At 36.8% G+C, this 23,866-nt stretch overlaps 1 protein-coding gene across 2 annotated transcripts in view; it reads left to right on the top strand.

The window, feature by feature from the left end:
* The window catches only part of LOC106878717 (tumor necrosis factor alpha-induced protein 8), a 93,387-nt gene that overhangs the window by 30,186 nt on the left and 39,335 nt on the right, over positions 1-23,866 (top strand). For both annotated transcript variants that reach the window (XM_014928027.3, XM_014928034.3), the window contains one exon: positions 23,624-23,724. The gene's annotated coding sequence lies outside the window, so the exon portion shown is untranslated. The remainder of the gene's footprint in view (positions 1-23,623; positions 23,725-23,866) is intronic.

Below are 23,866 nucleotides of genomic sequence, written 5' to 3'. Positions count from 1 at the left end.
CACACTCACTCACACACACGTGCATGTAGAAATGTGTGTTTATGTGTTTACATATATATGTATATATATTTGGCAGGGGTGGGGTCTGTACACCATAGAAGAAAAGAAAGGTTGGTGGAATGCTACTGATCAATGGTAGGGGTAGGTGGAATAGTAAAGATGAAGAAAAATACAGGCACCCCATATCATTCTATTTGCAATCAAATTATTATTAATGATTAGAAATTTCACTTAACCTGGATATTCTTATATTTAAAACATCACAGCAACTTAATTATGTAATAGATCATGAACATATTTCTAATGAATAATATCTGGAAAACCAATATTACAGTAGGGTCAATATAATCAACTAAAAGCCTTGAAGTTGATACCCTAGCATGACTACAATCTGAAAACTGTAGAAATATATAGAGTAAGCTTCTGTACACTGATGACAACACTGATTCCTTCCAATGCTACAAGGCCATAGATTGAGTAGTCAGTTGATTTGATCCTACTTCAAACCTAATATTTATTTTATCAGCCCTTGGATGTAAGGCAAAGTTAGCTTAGAAATTTGCATTTGGAACAAAGATGAAGCTAAATATTTTTAGCTATTTTTGTCAATGCACTGATAATAAATAGCTCTGTCAGCAACGCTATCCTCAACATCAACTTCAGTGCTTCCTTCTCTTTCCAAAACCTCTTATCCTGCTGAAATTCCATCTCTGTTCATGTTTTTCCAACAGCTGTCAGCTTACAGCTATCCAAAACAACTACATTAACTTAACAGAATTACCAAAACCAGTGAAATAAATGGGTACAGTCTTTTCTTCTTGGATAAACCATTACAAAGCACTGTTGTTATTGAAGATGTTGGATGTTGAAGAAATCCAAGCATTTCTGCTCAGGAATTTAATGGTCTTTTACTGAACAGTCAGAAATTTAGAGAAGTACCTGTTGAAGCATTTAATGACAACAAAAAGGTAAAGATGTATAATTTAGAGGAGGACAGGAAGCTTCTGCAGGACAGGCTATTGAGGGCAATGGACTAAATTTGAGACTAAAACTTATCAAGGTTACTAATAGCCAAAACACTTAGCACTTAATGATTTAGTCCAATTGTTTCCACATTTTACTTATTTTCAATGAATCTTCTTCTCATCAGTCATGCTGTATTTCACTCTTCAGGCCCTACGCCAACCACTTTTCCCAAATCCTTTCTCTAAAGAATGTGAACGCTCTGGAATTCTTTTTCTTCCAATTTTCCTCCAGACATCCACTTAAATATCAACTGCATCAATTTCACAAGTTTTGAAAGGTCTACAAAGGTCATTGATACTGCCCATTCTTCTTGACTAAACCAAAATGATATATTTCATGGCTGAAACCAGCAGCACCACTATAGAAAAAAAAAACTTTAGGTGCAGGAGTGGCTGTGTGGTAAGTAGCTTGCTTACCAACCACATGGTTCTGGGTTCAGACCCACTGCGTGACACCTTGGGCAAGTGTCTTCTACTATAGCCTCAGGTTGACCAAAGCCTCGGGAGTGGATTTGGTAGACAGAAACTGAAAGAAACCCATCGTGTGTATATATATATATATATATATATATATATATATATATATATATATAAAGTGTAGTATATTGCCACTTAAGTGTGGCTGACCCCTAGGGGTGGATGTTACTGTTGCTTTTAGCCCCAGGAGGACATCTCCTGGGGCTAAAAGCAACAGTAACATCCACCCCTAGGGGTCAGCCACACTTAAGTGGCAATATACTACACTTTATCGTGCAGTTACTGTTAATACTTCATTTAGAGAATTAACATTGCTTATATATATATATATATATATATATATATATGTATGTGTGTCTGTGTGTGTATATGTTTGTGTGTCTGTGTTTGTCCCCCCAACATCGCTTGACAACCAATGTTGGTGTGTTTATGTCCCTGTAACTTAGCAGTTTGGCAAAAGGGACCAATAGAATAAGTACTAGGCTTACAAAGAATAAGTCCTGGGGTCAATTTGCTCGACTAATGGTGGTGCTCCAGCATGGCCGCAGTCAAATGACTGAAACAAGTGAAAGAGTAAAAGAGTAGGTGCAGGCATGGGTGTGGGGTAAGAAGCTTGCTTCCCAACCACATGGTTCTGGGTTCAGTCCCACTGTGTGGCACCTTGGGCAAGTGTCTTCTACTATAGCCTTGGGCCAACCAAAGCCTTGTGAATGGATTTGGTAGATGGACACTGAAAGAAGTCCGTCGTGTGTGTTTTTCTGTCTGTATTTGTCTTCCACCACTGCTTGACAACTGGTGTTGGTATGTTTACATCCTTGTGACTTAGCAGTTTGGCAAAAGAGAACAATAAAATAAGTACCAGGCTTTAAAAAATAAGTACTGGGGTCAATTCATTCGACTAAAATAAATTCTTCAAGGCAGTGCTCCAGCATGGCCACAGTCTAATGACTGAAACGAGTAAAAGATAAAAGATAAAACAATTTATTGCCCATTAGAGCCAACAAGAGATCTACTTTGTAGTTACTTAGCCTGCTAGAAGTAACAACAAAATTTGTCAAATCACAACCTACTGTCTTACAAAAAAGAGGGTCACATTTGATAATTGTCGAGATCAAGTTTCTAAATGCTTTTCTTTCATATACCTTTTTTCTTTTACTTTCTTTTGCTTGTTTCAGTTATTGGACTGTAGCTATCTGGGGCATCACGTTGAAGGGTTTAGTTTAACAAATTGACCCCAGTAATTATAAGTCTGGTACTTATTCTATTGGTCATTTTTTTTTTTTTTTTTTTTTTTTTGCCAAACCAGCAAGTGATGGCTATGTAAACAAATTGGCACTAATTGTCAAGCAGTGGAGAGAACAGACACATATACAACACACACATACCAAATTCATTGATCAACATTGAGCAATAGCAGAAGACATTTGCTCAGGGTGCTATGCAGTGGGACTGAACCCAAAGCCATATTGGTTGCAAACTGAGCTTGTTAACTACATGACTTTTTGAAAGTAAATTTACTCCCACTCTTTGTTCAGTAATTTGAGTTCAGTCTTCAGCTCAATTAACAATAATAGTAGCACTTAACAATTACCAAACCGTCTTTCTAATTGCCATGTTGGCTAATGGAGTAGCCTAATTTAGAAATATACAGTACAGATTATTTAAATAAAAAAAATGATAGAAAAAATTTTTCACACACACACACACACACACACACACACACACACACACACACACACACACACACACACACACACACAAGCTTCCTTCAAATTATATTTTCAACTTGAGATTTAAAAAATTATAATTGAAATTTTAAAAAAATGTACAAATCCAGAATTAGTGAATTTACTCCCTAGGTAAACAAAATTTAATGCCTGTGGGTAAATTTATCCTAGTTTAGGAACCCCTGTCTTTGATAGATACCCTATATCTGATTAGAAAAGTGGATGACTACAGCTGAAACTCCTTTGATCACAGACCTGTTTAATGTGGCCTAACTTAGGGCCTAAGCAACAGCAGTAGCCTGTTATTCCTTTACCAGAAGTTGGTAACCTCCTTTCACAAAGTGTTGTTCTGTAGTAAAATATGTGTCAACACTCCTGAAATGAAGTCTCTTCCTGTATCTTTATATTCTTGCTGATATTATCCTCAGTGCTAATCATTTGAAGTGGTTGCTCATTAATTATAACTATGGTGATGGAGAGAGAGAGAGAGAGAGAGAGACAGGCAGGCTGAGCTACCTATCTTAGTGTTTTATTTTATTTAAGCAAGGACAAACAAGTGTTCTATAAATATGAGGTTATATCCTGTTAAAATAAAATGCTTGACATCATAGAAAAAATGACTGAAGTGCAAGAGATATTTGTATTGTAAAGAAAGATTCCCACTTGAATTTGGATATGAAAGAGCCTACTTACCTCTCCTTTGGCTTTTTAACAATTTTTGTTTGCAGGTTTTTGCCAATTTTTCTCTACTTTTCCTTATTTTATATTTGTATTGTATCTTGTACTTTGCATTTTGTCTACAAATTCATGATTGTTTTTTCTTTTGTTTGTTAAAATGTAGCAGTTGCAAAATGGCTTTTGTAAATTACATTGAATTTAAAATTTATGACAGAAAGACAGCTTTTGTAATATTTATTAATTGATCAAAGAAAATATTGCAAAAAATATATTTGCCTCAATGGAATATTTCTAGGTAACAGAAATTCCATAGTTATTCATTTAGAGTTTGTGTTGTATTATTAAGATCAGTTTTGAAATTGTTTTCATAATATACATTGCAAGTGAAAGGAATAAGTTATTATAGATTGTTGCATTCTATAAGCAATAGAATCATTGGTCATAGGTTTCCAATGGGCCAATCACAGGTTTACTGTATTTCCAATGAGGAGAGTGACAAGGGAGGGTTTATACAACTCAGATTTCTGATGGAATATAAACATGACAGAGTATCTTTTTTCCTTTTTTTTTTTTCCTGACATTTACATCTTTCAGCAGCAGTGAAACTATTCTTTTATTCTTTTACATGCTTCACTCATAAGACTGTGGCTATGTTAGGACAGGCATTGCCTCGAAGGGTTTAGTCAAATTCTATCAGTCTCTTTTTGCTTAAACGCTAGTTACAGGAGCGTAAACAAACCAACACTAGTTGCCAGGCAGTGGTGGGAACAAATAGACATGCACACAGGTGTGTGCGTATGTGTGTATGCACAACAAGCTTCTTTCAGTTTCCATCTATCAAATTCACTCACAAACAAGGCTTTGGTTGGCCCTGGGCTATAGTAGAAGACACTTGCCAAGGTGCCATGAGATACAACCAAACCCAAAACTACATGGTTGGGAAGCAAACGTATTGCCCCACAGCCTTCCCTGCACCTGTGTGTGTGTGTGTGTGTGTGTGTATGTGTGTGTGTATGTGTGTGTGTGTGTGTGTGTTTGTGTGTGTGTTTGTGTGTGTGTTTGTGTGTGTGTTTGTGTTTGTGTGTGTGTTTGTGTGTGTGTGTGTGTGTGTGTGTGTGTGTGTACATATATATATATATAAATATATATTGGCGTGTGTATTTGTGTGTGTGTATATATGTGTATGTATATGTGTGTGTATATATATATATATGTGTGTATGTATGTATATTTGTGTGTGTGTGATAGGTTTCCACACAACTTATGTCAACCAAATTCCACCCAAAAAGTATTGGTCGACCCAAGGCTATGGTAGAATACACTTGCTCAAGATGCCATGCACTGTTGATGAATGCTAAGCACACTTTTGAAAAAAGTGAAGTACACTCAGAAACATAGGTTATATATTTCTTAAAGCACAGGTGAAAAATTTGTTACCTTTTAATTACTAGATGACATATTACCAGGGTAGAGCCAGAAACCACATATCTGTATGCAATGTCTAGGGAAACTTTACCTGTCCTGTGTATCACTTGTGATACACAACATATTTCCCTGATGTATATGCATCATATATGATACGCGTTACTGTTTTTTCTTTTTTCTTTAACCATTAGCATAACTTGTGAGTGATGAAAGGAAAGCTATATATTATTCATAGTGAATGAAACAAAGGCTAACTAAAAGTCTGACAACAAGCATGGACATTAACAAAATTATGAAAATGCTTTGGACCCACAATATTATCTACAATTGAATTAACATGCCAATGAGCATGTATATGGTCACTTGAATCCTTTGAATTACTTGCCAAACTTCCCTTATGTCATACCCTACCGTCTCTGGAAAAAAAAAAAAAAGATGCAAGCGATAACACACTGGGTTACAGTGGAAATCAAAAGGAATATTCAAAGAGATGACAAGAATAATTAATTATATTTTATTTCCCCTTTTATTTCCTACTGACTAACAGAAAGCAAACCATTTCCGGTTTTGTTGGTATAGTAATTCAATTATAATTACACAACACATGGTTTATGAGTGTAGAACAGAACATGGCTTCTTGGTTTATGACAGTTTTGCTGCTCGTATTATAACATATGCTGGTATTGCATGATTGTCCCCCACATGAAATCTATGGCCAGGGTGATACTTATTGGAGGGTTAGGAGATTTTGATGCGCGCGCACACGCACGCACGCACGCGCGCGGTCTGCGTACATGGAGTAAATAAAAATCATAGCATAAACAATTAAATGTAAGAAATAATAATTTCTTAAGGTATGTGTTAATCCTCATGTACCCAGGCTTTGTGAACACCCTGTATATATATATATATATAGTGATGATGATGATATATGCATGCATATATATATATATATAAAAACATATAACCAGCTCGCTTTCCAACTCCACCACCATTTCGTACTGGAATCTCTATGCTAATAGAACCCACGACGAAGCTCCATTAGCCCGCGGTACGCACGCCCTCCCACCGGTACCGGAAGTCTTTTAAATCATCTTCCGCGAACACTGCCTGTGACCTTATACCCCCCCCCCTCTTATCGACCTTATAGCACATAAAGATTGAGTAGTATATGAAGGTTGTAGGTATTGTTTTTGTTTATGAACTCTGCCAAATGCAAGCTTTCTTTTCAGGTTCACAACACTGCTTACCCCCATCCCAGGGTCACACGGGCCCACTCCTCCCACACTGTCAGGATTGGCACTCTCAACGTCGGCACGCTGAAAGGTAGGTCTGGTGAGATTGTTGAGATGCTTGAATGGCGACGCGTAGATCTGTGCTGCATCCAAGAAGTAAGATGAAGAGGAGGTTCTGCGAGGTTCCTCACAGGCAAAGAACACAGGTACAAGTTTTTCTGGGCAGGGAACACTGATGGAGTCGGGGGCGTAGGAATACTTCTAGCAGAGAAATGGGTTGATAAGGTAATCGAGGTAGTTAGAGTATGTGACAGAGTACTTAAGATTAGACTAGTGCTTCATCATAGGCTAGCTACTGTCATCTCAGCCTATGCCCCTCAACCGGGGCTCCCAGATGGGCTGAAAGACCAATTCTATGACACCCTCTTGCAAATTACCTCGTTGACAAGAGACAGAGACCTTCTCTTTGTGGCTGGTGACTTCAATGGTCATGTCGGACGTCGTGCTGGAGGCTTCCATGGCATACATGGAGGCTATGGCTTCGGTTCCCGCAACGAGGAGGGAACCAGACTGCTGGAGTTCTGTGATGCAACCGATCTTATGGTTTGCAATACCAACTTCAGGAAACCTGCCTGTTACCTAGTCACCTACCAATCCGGCAGACACTCTAGCCAAATCGACTACATCCTCGCCAGAACTAGAGAAAGAGGGAGGCTTATAAATGCCAAAACCCTCCCTGGCGAAGAATGTACACCCCAACACAGATTAGTAGTTAGCGACTTCGAGATCAAGGCAATATGGGTGCCCAGAAGTAGACCGCCCTGGGGGAGAAGGGTACGGAAACTTAAAGACCCTGCAAATGGACAGAGATTTAGAGACAAGTTACTTGAAGCATTTGACGAAATAGAAGGGGATATAGCATCATACAACGTGGAAGACAATTGGAGATTTCTGCGGGACAACCTGTTGAGAGCCACAGACCAGATCTGTGGCTGGTGTAAAGTCCCCTCTCGACCCAGAGTAACGTGGTGGTGGAACAAGGATGTAGACGGGGCTATTAGACAAAAGAAACAGGCTTGGAAGGACTGGAAGAACAGTGGTAGCAGGGAATTGTACCAATGTGCCAGAAGGGAGGCTAGGCGACAGGTTTATTTAGCCAGAGGGGAAGCAGATAAGAAAAGATTTGCCAATGTTCTGTACTGTGAGGACCAAAGACTCGAGGTTTTTCGTGTTGCAAGACAGTGTAGGAGAGAAAATAGTGATGTCGTAGGAGAGAAATTTGTTCGCATGGATGATGGTACGCTTGCACTCAATGAGGATGCAAAGAAAGAGGTCTGGAGATGCCACTACGATAGATTGCTTAATAAAGAGAATGAATGGGAGGAAGAGAGCCTGCCGTATGTCGACCCAATAGAGGGACCAGCTATCCGAGTTGATAGTACCAGGATAGATAAAGCAATTAAGAGTATGAAGACCGGGAAAGCCCCCGGCCCATCAGGAATCACTGCAGAGATGCTCAAAATATCTGGCAGTGTTGGCTATAGCCTAGTCACCCGTATTACGAACCAGGTGATACACGAAGGAGTCATACCCAATGACTGGTGTAGCAGCACCATAGTAAACTGCTACAAAGGTAAAGGTGACGCTTTAGACACTAATAATTACAGAGGCATCAAGCTGTTAGATCAGGTTATGAAAGTTACTGAGAGGGTCATAGCCCAACTAATTAGGGAGCAAATCAATTTAGATGAGATGCAGTTTGGGTTCGTGCCAGGTAAAAGCACCACTGATGCCATATTTCTAGTGAGACAGCTGCAGGAGAAATATCTAGCCAAGGATAAACCTCTGTACCTGGCCTTTGTTGACATGGAGAAAGCCTTTGACAAGGTCCCCCGATCCCTTATCTGGTGGTCAATGAGGAAACTTGGGATAGAAGAATGGTTAGTGATAGCTGTGCGAGCCATGTACAGAGATGCTGTCAGTAAGGTGAAGGTTGGAAATGAGTACAGTAATGAATTCCAGGTAGAGGTAGGGGTCCACCAAGGTTCCGTCCTCAGCCCCCTCCTATTTATCATAGTCCTCCAGGCGATCACATAGGAATTCAAGACAGGTTGCCCCTGAGAGCTGCTCTATGTTGATGACCTTGCACTAATTGCGCAGTCACTATCAGAACTAGAGGAGAAGTTTAAGGTGTGGAAGCAAGGACTAGAATCGAAGGGCCTTAGAGTCAACCTAGCAAAAACCAAAATCCTAATAAGTAGGAAGGTAGATAAAACACAAACCCCTTCAGGTAGATGGCCCTGCTCAGTATGCAGTAAAGGAGTAGGTAGTAACTCTATAAGATGTACCCGGTGCAAGCTATGGACACATAAGAGGTGCAGCAATATCAAAGGCAGATTAACTACAAAGTTAGTTTTTGTATGTGGCAGATGTTCAGGTGCAATAAAGATTGTAAACAAACAGGAAACAACTTCTATCTCATTCCAGGGAGAAAAACTAGAGGTAGTTGATAGCTTCCGCTATCTGGGTGACCAAGTTAGTAGTGGGGGTGGGTGCGCTGAAAGTGTAACTGCTAGAATAAGAAAAGCCTGAGCCAAGTTTAGAGAGCTTTTACCTCTGCTGGCGACAAAGGGACTCTCACTCAGGGTAAAAGGCAGACTGTATGACGCATGTGTACGAACAGCCATGCTACATGGCAGTGAAACATGGGCTGTGACTGCTGAGGACATGCGTAAGCTCGCAAGGAATGAAGCCAGTATGCTCCGCTGGATGTGTAATGTAAATGTGCATACCCGTCAGAGTGTAAGTATCTTGAGAGAAAAGCTGAACATAAGAAGCGTCAGTAGTGGTGTGCAAGAGAGACGATTGCGCTGGTTTGGACATGTGGTGAGAATGAATGAGGATAGCTGCGTGAAAAAGTGCCACTCCCTAACAGTTGAGGGAACCCGTGGAAGAGGTAGGCCCAGGAAGACCTGGGCTGAGGTGGTGAGGCAAGACCTTCGAACATTGGGCCTCACCGAGGCGATGACTACTGACCGAGGCCTTTGGAAATGTGCTGTGCGTGAGAAGACCCGGCAAGCCAAGTGAGATCGTTGCCAGTGCCCCTGGACTGGCTCTTGTGCGGGTGGCACATAAGATGTACCATCCTGAGCGTGACCGTTGCCAGTACCGCCTGACTGGCCTTGTAGGTTTTTCGAGCGAGATCGTTGCCAGTGCCCCTGGACTGGCTCTTGTGCGGGTGGCACATAAAAGACACCATTTCGAGCGTGGTCGTTTTCGTGCGGGTGACACGTAAAAGCACCCACTACACTCTCTGAGTGGTTGGCGTTAGGAAGGGCATCCAGCTGTAGAAACTCTGCCAAATTAGATTGGAGCCTGGTCTAGCATGGGTTGCACCAGTCCTCAGTCAAATCGCCCAACCCATGCTAGCATGGAAAGCGGATGTTAAACGATGATGATGATGATGATGATATACATATATACGTGTGTGTGTGTGTGTGTGTGTGTGTGTGTGTGTGTGTGTGTGTGCGCGCGTGCGTGCGTGCGTGCGTGCGTGCGTGCGTGCGTGCGTGCGTGCGTGCGTGCGTGCGTGTGTATATATATATATATATATATATATATATATATGTATGTATACAATTGCAGTATGGAAGAGGTTTGTAAGCCATTTAAAAACACAGAAAACATTAGTTTTGCTTCAACATCTAAATTTATTTGGTGTCAAGGTGTTTTTGTCGCCTTGAAACCACATCCTGTTCAATGACAAAACTTCATTGAACAGGTTGTGGTTTCAAAGCAATGAAAGCGTTTTCACACAAATTAGATTTGAATGTTGAAGTGAGACTATGGGTTTTTGTGTGTTCTTAAATGGCTTACAAACATCTTCTACGCTGCAAACTGTTTTTGTTTCAACACACCACGATCTCAGATCAAGTCACTTGCTATGCAAGTACATCTCTGTAATATATGTAGTTCAAATTTACGGAAAACAAAAGACAAAAACAGGTCTAAGAAAAATAAGCAGGTGTATTAGGTTAATGTTCAAGAAGAATGGAAAAGTCTTTGATGTTTTGAGCCTATGCTCTTGAGAGAGAGAATGAAAAAAAAAAAAAAACAGGGAAAGAAAAAATATTTAGGGATTAATGGTTCAACATGGTGAAAGGGCAAGAAGAAAGAGGCTGATATATATTATATATATATATATATATATATATATATATAGCACATAAAATACACCATTTTGAGCGTGGCCTTTGCCAGTACTGCCTGACTGGCCTTCGTAGGATTTTCGAGCGAGATCGTTACCAGTGCCCCTGGCGTGGCTCTTGTGCGGGTGGCACATAAAATACACCATTTTGAGCGTGGCCGTTGCCAGTACCGCCTGACTGGCCTTCGTGCGGGTGACACGTAAAAGCACCCACTACACTCCCTGAGTGGTTGGCGTTAGGAAGGGCATCCAGCTGTAGAAACTCTGCCAAATCGGATTGGAGCCTGGTGTAGCCATCTGGTTTCACCAGTCCTCAGTCAAATCGTCCAACCCATGCTAGCCTGGAAAGCGGACGTTAAACGATGATGATGATGATAAAGGATTTGGGAAAATATAACATTTTAATTTACAACTTCAATCAAGGCAAAGTTCATGTTAGAATGTATGTCCATATTTTTACATATTGCATTGAATAACTTTTATAAAAAATATTTATACATATTTTATTATTTATGAGGTCAATATGTACAACTCGGTATTGGCAAGCAGTAAAGAAAAAGTATAGAACACATGTAATCTTAAAGTGGTAGAAATAAACAATACAAAAAAAGTTTATCAATATAATGCAGTGTTTCTCAACCTTTTTGCTATTCTCTTTTACTTGTTTGTCATTTGACTGTGGCCATGCTGGAGCACCACCTTTTAGTCGAGCAAATTGACCTCATGACTTATTCTTTGTAAGCCTAGTACTTATTCCATTGATCTCTTTTGCCGAACCGCTAAGTTATGGGGACATAAACACACCAGCATCGGTTGTCAAGCGATGTTGGGGGGACAAACACAGACACACAAACATATACACACACACATACATATATATATATATATATATACGATGGGCTTCTTTCAGTTTCCGTCTACCAAATCCACTCCCGAGGCTTTGGTCGGCCTGAGGCTATAGTAGAAGACACTTGCCCAAGGTGCCACGCAGTGAGACTGAACCCAGAACCATGTGGTTGGTAAGCAAGCTGCTTACCACACAGCCACTCCTATTTGAAATAAATTCTGTTTCTTAGGGAACCCTACATAAAAATTATATATCTTTGTTTTATAAAATTCAACTTTATGAAAGAGAAAGACAAACATCTTTACCAAGACCTTATTTAAGAACCAATTACCCTGCAATTCCCTATTAATAGGTCATTTTTCCTGTATGGTTTCCTTACAAATTGCAGATATTGGGAGTTTCACTATCTAAGAGAATATGCTTTGCAGGTATAAAAAATTATGAATATAAAATTAAACTCACAAAAAAAAAAAAAAACTTATATTTGCATAAAATCCACTTATTTATAATAATTTCTCATAGAACCTCATAAACCTCTTACAGAATCCTAAGGTTCTGGAGGAAACACTAGTTGGGAAATACTGACATGATGATTTGAGACAGCTGAAAAAGTTGATGCAGTCAAGACAGAGTTAGAGCAAACCAAGACAGCTTACTTATGATGGTTGCCAAGTTAAAATCAGCAACAGAAGAAAAAAAAAGCCAACTTCTGTTTTAATAGCTAAAATGGCTGGCTGATTACTGGTCTCTAAAATGTCACCTAAAACAAGGCTGCTACATATTCTTCTTGAAAAATGGACAGGATGGTTATGACTTGAATATATTTGATCATAGCTCTACTCACCAGGGGCTGATTCTTGTTGTCAACAATAACATGAAATTTATCTTAAGACTGGATTAATTTTTTATCAGAATAAAATAACAATTAGGATTTAAACATGTTTAATATAGATAACCACATATAAGCTGGTAATGTAAGCAGAATCTCAGTTTGATAACATTTTATGTTTTAAAAAAGACTAATTTTAATTGGTCATAATTTGAGATCAGATATGTAACACTGATTGTGCTTTTGAATCAAAAACATCAAGCTCAGAGGTTTACTTTGTTGGACCTTTGCAAAAGTCATACATTTCATTTGTTAAACCCATTTTTGTCTCATACCCCACTTCACTTTTCCACCATGAACAGACAGTTAGTAATATATATATATATATATATATATATACATGTTATATATATTCAAAAGAGGTTTTAATTAAAACTTTGTTACAAGTCTTATTCGCTTGGTACTCCCTATTCTGGAGTATTTTGCCCCACAAAAATATTGGTTTCAAATTTTGGCACAAGGCTGAGAAGTGCTAAGTTGATCCCAATGTTCAACTAGTACTTTTTCTATCTACCCTAAAAGGATGAATGACAGTCAACCTCAGTAGAATTTTAACTCAGAACCCAAAGATAGCTGAAATCCTGCTGAGCATTTTGTCCAGCATGCTGACAATTCTGCCAGCTTGCTGCCTTGTTACCCAACAAAAATATTGCAATACCATTCTAGTGGGAATGTGCATCCCCTCCCCCCACCATCTTGAGAAACTGATTTACCTTGATGTACTATTAGTGAATCCAATGACCTTGTCATGGACAGAAATCAGTGATGAATTCAAATTGGCTAGGATTGAATCCACAACATCACTTATGTTGTGGATTTCTTTTTATGAAGTTAAAAGATGTAGAACTATAATAAAGATAAAGAATCTTTTAAAATAGGATATTTTGGTCATCACACTTAAATCATGAAAAGCATAAAACTAATACAAAATACAGGAAAATGTATTCCAGCTGTTATCTTTAACTCAAACCACCATGATAGTAATAGAGAAAATTGTGAGCTTTTTACAAATCTGAAAATTGGATTTTCTAATTTTAACTGAATATCAATATGACTACTTAAGGAACCTCTGCTTGTCAGATCTGCTAGAAATAGAAGTCAAATCTGTCATCACATCTTACAATCTTTTAAAAAAATTAGAATATGGGACACACTCATCAACTTAATTCTACATACCTCTTACCTCTCACATCAGAGAATAACTTCTTTCCTCCCAATCACAGAAGTCTCAAAAGGATCATGGGCATGGCTCTTTTGCCATTAATAAAAATAGAAAAAGTAAAGACATGCTTGAGACAAAAGCACCCACTACACTCTCTGAGTGGTTGGCGTTAGGAAGGGCATCCAGCTGTAGAAACTCTGCCAAATCAGACTGGAGCCTGGTGTTGCCATCCGGTTTCACCAGTCCTCAGTCAAATCGTCCAACCCATGCTAGCATGGAAAGCGGACGTTAAACGATGATGATGATGATGATGATGATAATTAGAATGTTTTTCAGAATAACTCCGCTCAATCAAGGGATTGGTGTTAGGCTCAATAACAAGAAAATATGTTCAACTAAGATTTTCTTTTTCTAATTTTGGCACAGTCTAAGTAATTTTGTGGGGATGTGTTTAGTCAATAACATTAACCTTAGTACTTGATTGGTTTCATTGATCCCAAAGAGATGAAAAGCAGAGTTTACATCAGCAGGATTTGAGCTCAGGTTGTAAAGAACCAGAAGAAATGCTAAGAATTTTGTCCAATGTATTGAGCCTGCCAACTCTGAAATGCTATAATTACTGTTGGCTTAAAATCATTTAAATACAGATTTTGTTTCAATATTTTGGTGTGGATTAATATTAGCTATTTTAAAGATTTTAAGCACCAAGTGACAGTAAATTACTCTCTATATGTAACATTCTGAATTAAGATCTTAGCTGTTCTATTGAGAATCTTTGAACACAGTTAATTTAAGGACCGCAGTACATGCTTCAGTTGATAAACTCTTGCATTGCAGATGTTGTAGTTATTATCCCAATAATTATCTTTAACTATGCCATTCATTCTGGATAGCCAACATTTTTGTAAAAACTCAAGCATGTCTTTACTTTTTCTATTTTTATTAATGGCAAAAGAGCCATGCCCATGATCCTTTTGAGACTTCTGTGATTGGGAGGAAAGAAGTTATTCTCTGATGTGAGAGACCTGGTCTGAATGCTTGCAACCAAGCGAACTTTACTGTCACCCAGGGGCCTAGTACTGTTGTTAAACTGGTTGACAGATTTAGTCTACTACCCAAGAACAAAATCCCTCTGATGAGCTTCCCCTGCTATTTCCATTTAGCAAATTTCATTCACAAGAATATTTAGGCTATAGTGAAAGTCACTTAACTCAAGGTTCTGCAAAGTGGGATTGAACCCAGAACTACATAATTGTGAAGTGAATTTCTTAACCACAACAGTCATGAGCAAAAATAGTCCAGAATCAACCACAGTATTAATCCATATCCAGAACAGTATGTTACCATCATTCACTGTTACATTTGATAAGAAGACTACATATTAATATTAGTTATTTTGGAAACTTTTTTCATTGTCAGTTTTCAGTCATCTGTTGTACTAATTTAATGTGTTCAGTTTTCTTTTACCATTAATATTAGCCTTTTATTGTTAATATGGCCCTCTTTTCTGAATGTATTAACTGCACCCAAACTTTAAAAAAAAAAAAAAATCATTCTCCCCATCTCATTGTCCTTATTATATTCCATTATCTAATATTGTCCACTAAATAATATACAAAATCTTTCTACAGAAATACACATTTTTAGAACCCTACTCATGTCTGTCTGTTTTTGCTAGGCATTTCAAAATTAACAACAATCAGCTTCACCTAACTTCCATATAATTCTATGAAGTCTATATCTCCAGACTTTTGCCTTACTACTTCCTTCCTGAAAGCAACATAAAAAGTGGAAATAAATTGAATCAATTTATGGATAATTTGTTATTCAGTGAGTTATATTTCTGTGACAGAAATGGACATAGAATCGTTTTACTTCTTCACTTCTTGGTTTTGATGTTTTACTTTCCCTTTTCCTCTTCTGTTTGTCCCACTTGTAGCAAAGTTAAAACATTTACTTAATAGCTCTGATATTGAAATATGATGCTTTACAGAATGACTTAGTCTTGTTTTATGAGAGAAGTTCCTGTTTGTCTACATTACTATTCACTGTGGTTTATATTGCATTTAGAATTATGATTTGGTCTCATAATCTTGCTGATGCTATTTTCTACAATTGTTTTAACTTAAGCATTCAGTGGCAGATACATTTTCACTTCAGCACCATATTTTAGAAATGAAAAATTGTTTTGGTTTATATTGCAAATGGATGAAATTCTAATGAAAATGCAATTACATAAAACTGGAAAATATTGGTACTGGATCTGCTTGTTGTGCATATATTGTTCCAAAACATTTGATAGATTGGTGGTGGGAGTTAAATAACATTAACTGTTATAATCATAAAGTATAATATTCTCTAGTTTGTCTTTGAATCAAAGCTAAAAATCTGAACATCTTTCAAAAACAGTTTCTGAAAGAATTTAAAGTATTGAACTAAAATGTTTTACTCATATTTCTCCTTTTTTTTCAATAATTGATATTTTAATAGTCTTTCCGTAAAGATTTTCCTCCAAAATATTTTTACATATTCCACTTTTTGCTACTATTTTCTCCTGTATTTTCATAATTTTTGTTTTAGTGGTTACTTAGCTGATGCTACCTGAGCTACCAGTCTTATACTAACGATGTGTAAAAGAAAATATTGCTTTTTCAATGTAATTTAATTCAACACATTTCTGAATATGTAAATATACTGCAGCCATTAATGTATGAATGTTCTGTATTTATATATCAGTACATTATAATCAAGTAAAATATATTCAGTAGAAACCTCCCCGACTCTTCATAAAACCAGACCTATTAGGGGTAAACTTAGACCATCATTTATTTTCTCCTTTGGTGTGGACATATCACAGGATTATCTTTATAAAAAGTGGCTTTGTACTCTACACCAAACTTTTTGCCTTAAAGAAATAAACATATGAAACATTTCTTAAATACAAAGAGAATGGTGTTATGCTCTAACCCCTTAGCATTCAGAATACTCTACCAAATGTAATAATGCTTGTTATTTATTCACATTGTTTTGAATTAATCATGCATTATCTTATAGCTTTAAAACTTTGATGATGTGATTGTATATTTTTAGAATGACTTTATAGGGTAGATGTGATAGGCTAGATCTGGTTGGCTTGAGCAGAAAACAAGTAGAATATTTGGGCCAGATATAGCCAGCTTAAATGCTAAAGGGTTAAAGAAATTTTGTCACTATATCATTTAGTAACCATTATCTTTTGGAAAAGCAACCAATACTTGTCTAGTACTTCTGTTAAACATCTTGAGGTTTATGACAGAAAAGTCATTGAGATGTAGATCATGCTTAATATACTCTCTTTGAAACCTTTTGACTAATCACATCCAGAGAAAAGTATTCTATTTTTTGGAAAACATTTACATGCATCCAACCCATAGCAACATGGAAAAGTGGATATAAAATGATAAAGATGTTTGTCTGTTTTGTTTGTTGTTTTTGTTTTTTTCCAAGCTGGGATATATTGGCTAGAGACTTATTTGAAGCAGCATTTTTGTAGTTGGATGGTCTTCTTGCTGGTGGTCCTTAAATTCTATAGGCCTTTTTAAAGGGACAGTTACAGGATATATAATTTACAGGGAATATAAATATGGCATCACTGTTTTGCTCAGTCATTGGAATATTGACATTCATACTTATATGCACACACACACACACACACACACACACACACACACACACACACACACACACACACACACACACACATGCATGCTCACACACCTTCCATACAGTTTTTGCCTACCAATTCCACTTACAAAGCATCAGTCAGCCCAGGGCTATAGTAGTAGGCACCTGCCCCCAAGGTGCTATACAGTGGGATAGAGCCTGAAACCAAATGGTTACAAAGCAATGCTATAACCACTCAGCAGTGCCTGCAGGCTATTGTGGACCTATGTTTGTCTCTATTGTGGACCTATGTTTGTCTCTATTGTGGACCTATGTTTGTCTCTATTGTGGACCTATGTTTGTCTCTATAACTGTGTTTATGTATAAATGTATGTTTACCAAAAACATTTTTTGTTTAATCATTGTGTATTGGTTTGACTGAAAATCCTATCTATCCTCTTAATTCCTAAAGTGAACATTATATTCTAATGAAAAGTAAATAGGATGGTATGAAGGTTATTCCTTTCCCATGAAAATTAGCAGCATAAAAGTGAATTAACTTCCTTCTGGAGTTGAAGCTGCACAGAGATATGAGCTTGTTTAACATTGCCTCTTGCTCTGTTAATGCTAATACTACTACATATGTAAATATATAAACATAAATAGCCATCATTTTTATCAGATCACCTGTCTGTTCTTTCAATTCTACAGAACATCCATGCATTGCAAGCTATAAATATTTATGTCTACATATATCTGGAAGAAGTCAACTTCTATTACAAACTGGAAAGTGTTTACTGAACATCACAACTCCTGCAAAATTATCATTAGGAAAGTGTAAGTGCATTTATGAATTGCACAATTTATAAGCTCTCTCACCTTCAAACTGCAGCTAGTTGGCTGTTCCTTTGCCAAGAAAGATACAAAACTTACTCTGTATAATTCTTCCACCAACTACACAATGAAGATGGCCCTGTAAGTAGTTAATAAAGCCATGTTATTTGCTGTCCATTGCAACTACTCACTCATACTCATAACAACTCCCTACCTAAACTTCTCTTTTCCATTTTACTCCTTTCTCTGCCACATTTGTTACATGCAAAAACTCTTTCTCCATACCAACAGACTGAATCAGTTCTGACTATTCCTTCCAATATCTATAGTCAGTCTACTCCAGAGTTAGCTCTTATCCTTCCAAACTCTTTGAGCTTTCTTTCTCTTCAGTGTTTTGTTAGTGTATTTCATTTTCACTGACTCTGCTGACTACCAACCTATCATCCTTACTTAAAACCTTGAGATGATGATGGAATCAGTCATAAACAATCATTCCACTTTCTATCCACTAGTATGGTAAACAGATATTCCATAGATTTATTCTGCTCCCTTATGCACAAATGATTTCTTGCCCCTGAAAATTTCAATGCAAACTATGTTGTTTCTCTTAACATCTCCTGAATTTCAACTGTGTCTAGTAAAATTGCACATCTATGGGAAATCTGTTTTTCATGTTTTGAATATATATATTAAATCACCCCAATGCAGCAGGTGTTAAAATTCTTCCTGGCCTACACTCTATCAGTGAAGGCGCAGTGGCCCAGTGGTTAGGGCAGCGAACTCGCGGTCATAGGGTCGCATTTTCGATTCCCAGACCGGGCGTTGCGAGTGTTTATTGAGCGAAAACACCTAAAGTTCCATAAGGCTCCGGCAGGGGATGGTGGCGAGCCCTGCTGTACTCTTTCACCACAACTTTCTCTCACTCTTTCTTCCTGTTTCTGTTGTACCTGTATTTCAAAGGGCCAGCCTTGTCACACTCTGTGACACGCTGAAACTCCCCGAGAACTACGTTAAGAGTACACGTGTCTGTGGAGTGCTCAGCCACTTGCACGTTAATTTCACGAGCAGGCTATTCCATTAATTGGATCAACTGGAACCCTCGACATCGTAAGCGACGGAGTGCCAACCACACTCTATCAACTGTGGTGTACAATAACTTTCAGTTTAATATCCCATACTTTTCCTTCTTAGCTTTCTGCACATTAGTGTTCTCCATACGGATCTTTTCCATTTAGCTGTCAGTTTCAATTTGTGTTCGAATTGATTTCATATTCAGTGTAATGATACACTTTATAGGATAATCAGTACCATGAAAATCATTTTCACTATAAATCAATAAATAAAGAGTTATTAGCTATTAAAGTTTGAAAAATTTGGGTAATTTTAGCCACTCATTAGCCACACACATTTAACTCTTTTCTGTGAGAAAGCACATGTTGACAAATATACTGAAACCACTTGTTGATGCTTTGTTCTACTGTGTTACCCACCTGGAAATTTTATCGTTCTGTTTGATTATGGCAGCAAGCTCTGGTAGCCTTGCATTTATGATGGAGACCTGCATTAAATGCATATTGAGTACTTAAAACTACGAAAGATGTGTTTACTCATTTTCTGCATGTAAAATACAAATAGTGACAATACATGCTATTTTCAGGATATTGACAAAATGTATTGTCACGCACAAAATGACAGCTTCCAAATTTTATTTCCTAACTGAGTGAAAAGGATCAAACTTCAAACCTCTATAACTTTTAAAAAAATTTTTCTGGAAGAAGTGAAATAACTCCAGCAATTCAGCTCGGAAAACTACATTGATGTACCAAATTAAAAAATTTTACATAAACTTTAATTTTTGAAACCTTGGTAGCCAAACAGAAAAGATCCCTCCATACAAAAGCATTGCATTTTGTTTCCAACTGGAACTTTTTAATCATACCTCCTTCACCAACAGCAAAAAGCAGTCACTCTACCTATCAAGAAAATTGTCTGACATATCTTTCTTAGGAATAAACAACACACAGCTAATACTAACAATGCTAAGCCTCTGCTCATTTCTCACAGTGACCTTGCATTTATAATTTTGCTGAAACTGCATGCCAAAGATTATGTTTCCTGTTGAAGATCAGGAAATACTTTAGTGCTTCCGATTTGCTGACCGTCTACAGTGCTCAAGTAAGACCCATATGAGATTTCTACTCCCATATCTGGCATGTCAATCAATGCTGTTATACACAGGCATCCTAATCACTTTCACAGATGGCTATTCAGTTAAATGGCTAAGAATCACTCACCAATTCATTATACAATGATGAGCTCACAGCTGTGCTGGTCTTTTCTCTTTGTCCCTTCTACCACTACCAGAATGGTATCAGCTCCTCTGAACTAAGAAACTCTATTCCATCTCCATCTGTGCTCAACTTGCAAATGTGTGACTTCACCTAAATTGTTGTTTAACCTCATTCAAGTCTGTTAGCCTTGATCCAACAGGCCTACAATTAAATGCTTACTAGCAGTGATCATCTCATCCTATTTTCTTCTTCAGACATACTTTATCTAGAACTACAATGTCTAGTTGCATACCTTCTTTTAAGAAGGTAGGGCGTAACTTATGGGAGATTTGGCTGTCCAACACTCTTACAGATGTTACTTTACAGATGTTCAAACTAAACATGTAGTGAGCCAAAATATATAGAAACACTCAGTGACTGTTAACCTGATCTGGTCACTTGAATGGCCTGCAAAGGTTCTGGGCACTGCCCTTCCTTTTCTAAGCAATATGCATACTTACATGCATGTGATATGAGATATATTTTGTCATTTCAGCTGAGGCATTGTAGTGCACATTGACTGAATTCCTTTATTCTCGATTGTTGCTATTTCATAAAACTTGTGCAAAATTTTGTGAAGTTTCTAATTTTCTGATGGAAATCCTTGCATTCATTCATTCACTAATGTACATCTGGTGTTTAAATTTTAAATAGACTCTGCTATTAACACTGACAAAAGAATACCATTGAGCAATAATCCATTTCCTCCAGCATTAAATTTTCCTATTGAATTTCAAGTTTGAAGTACAACATCTGTGAATAATTGTAATAATTCTTTATTTTTTTCATCTCATGCATAGATCTCAAAAAAATTTTTTTTTTCCTATATTTATCATTGCAGAGGGACTTATTTTTTCTCAAGTATTTTTCATTGTATTGCATTATATTTCTGACTGATTCTGTTTACAAAGAAATGTATTTTAAACAACTAAACTTGGTTATACTCTCCACCGCCACACATAGCATAGAAACAATTATTATACATAACTATGAGTGTGATCTCAGTTTTATAATACAATTATATAAATAGCCCCACTAGCCATGGCAAGGGGACAGTTTCGTAAGGGCCAGTGCTTAAACTCTGTATCACATTAAACAAAAAAGTAAATTTCATCCAGGATAGGACACTAGCCTTTCACAAGAAATATTTCAAGATGTTCTGATATATTTTTCCAACAGGAAAGTGAAGTAAGTTGTTTAAGTGTATAGATTCTTAATAAATTGAACTACTGAGTAGTTTGCTTCTACATAGGCTTTATGAGAGGGTGCTGAAAAGTTTCTGGCTTTGGGTAAAAGAAAATACAGGTGGATCAGTTAATTATGATTTAATTCAACATATTTTCCTCTCAGATTCTGTTTTTGCAGCAGTCCTTCAGTTTTTCTAAGCCCTGTAAAAGAACACTGAAGGTTGGGCCTTTCATAATACCCTTAAGGTCAGGAACTTTTCAGCACTCCATCATATACTAGAATATAATATGTATTTTCATGTCTAAAAGTTAAATAAATAAGGCATAAAATGTTTCAAGTTTAATTAACATATTTCATAGTTATTTGAACTTTGAAGAGAAATGTGGGGTAGTTTAAGTTTTGAAGTATTGACTACTCTCCTTCCTAATTTATATTTCAACTTACTCATTACTCATTCCCTGAGGATCTTGCATCATATTTTTCCTTCCAATTGACTTTGACAAGCAGTGGTCATTGAACTAAATATCTGGGTTTGTATGTATCTAGTTCCCAACTTTATATTATTCATTTCTGCAATTTTGTAACATGAATTTTATTTATTTATTTATTTCACATAAGATGCAAGATTAGGGTTTTATTTTCGTTCATTTTCCATTTTCCCTGATTCTCAATATCCAGTATGGTTAGAGCTGCCAGGAATAATGACTTCAACCAATATAGCAACTTTCAGATACTCAAAACACACAAGCCACTTCCACCATGATAAACTACACAACTAAATGCAGTTGTAACTATGTACTCACACCAGAAATAGGGCAGCTAAAAGAAAATAAAGACTCAACCAAAAAACAAAAAAAAAAATGCAAAAACATATACTGCTTTATTCTATAATCAACAGAAAATGGGAAAATATATTTTCTACTTACCAATAGTGGGTTTGTTGGATTGTGACTTGTTTTGATCAGCAAATTAAAATTATTGTAAATATAAAAAAAAGTGGGGATTTCAAATTTAGCATCAAGAAATAGTACTCAAAATAAATTATCCTGAAAACAGGAGTGAATGCAGTGTTGGTGTGTGTGTGCACAAGTGAGTCTTCAGAGACACATGAAAGTATATATGTGTATATACAAGGAGGTGCTGAAAAGTTCCTGGCTTTGGGTTAAAGAAAGTACAGGAAGATCAGTTAATTATAATTTTATTGAACATATTCCCCTCTCAGATTCACACATTAATTGCAGCAGTCCTTCAGTTTTTCTAAGCCCTGTAAAAGAACTCAGAAGGTTGGGGCCCCAACCAGGCCTTTTGCAATACCCTTAAAGCCAGGAACTTTTCAGCACCCCGTATGTGTGTGTATATACAATAGACTGCAAGGTATGTGCATATAAAGTGTGCATCCTTGTATTATATTACAATCCAGCTGACACATGCTTACAATGAAAACATGCTAAATTTGATCCTGTATGGTTTCTTTATCCTTGTTTGCTAATGCATTTCTTCATTTAACATACATAGAATCTAATTGTTTACTTTATGTATCATGAAAAATGTAAATTTATTTGTGCTTAATTATTTCAGATAACATTTAAATAAAAAAAATTGATTGGCAAAAATGAATTCAAACATCTTATTTAATGAACAGTTAAAAGGGAAAAATAAAATCGTATGTGTGTGTTTGCATGTCTGTTTATGTGTGTTTACATTGTATATGTATATGTGTGTGTGTTTGTATATGAGTGTGTTAATATATTTAATTAGGCTAATATATTCAGTGCACCAATTTAGTTATTCGTACTATTTCAAAATGTAGTTTAGATAAAACTTAATATATATACATTAAGTTTTATTCCCCACCCCTGTATTCTTAAATAATTAGCAATTACCTCACAAATGAGAATAAATTGGTGTACTAAATATATTAACATAATTACTCAAGCTATCTGTTCTTTATTTTCAGTTGAATGTGGCTAGCTATGAATTTGTTGTTGTGAAAACTGGAGGCATGGTTATTTTTCCTCTTTTCCTTCAAGATGTTTTCTGAAAAATTTACCTTTTGAAGTAAGTATATTATTTTGATCTACTTTTGTAAAAAAGATTATTTAAGACTAAACAATTATAGCTGCTTGTTTAAACTTAAGATTTAATAACTTCTCAGTTAAATTCTTATTTACATAAACTCACAAAATTAAATACAAAAATC

Source organism: Octopus bimaculoides, chromosome 4 (genome assembly GCF_046866305.1).
Source record: "Octopus bimaculoides isolate indiv1 chromosome 4, ASM4686630v1, whole genome shotgun sequence".
NCBI classification, from domain to species: Eukaryota; Metazoa; Mollusca; class Cephalopoda; order Octopoda; family Octopodidae; genus Octopus; species Octopus bimaculoides.
Note: the sequence above shows the minus strand (reverse complement) of the source record. Positions and strands in the feature narration are given on the sequence as shown.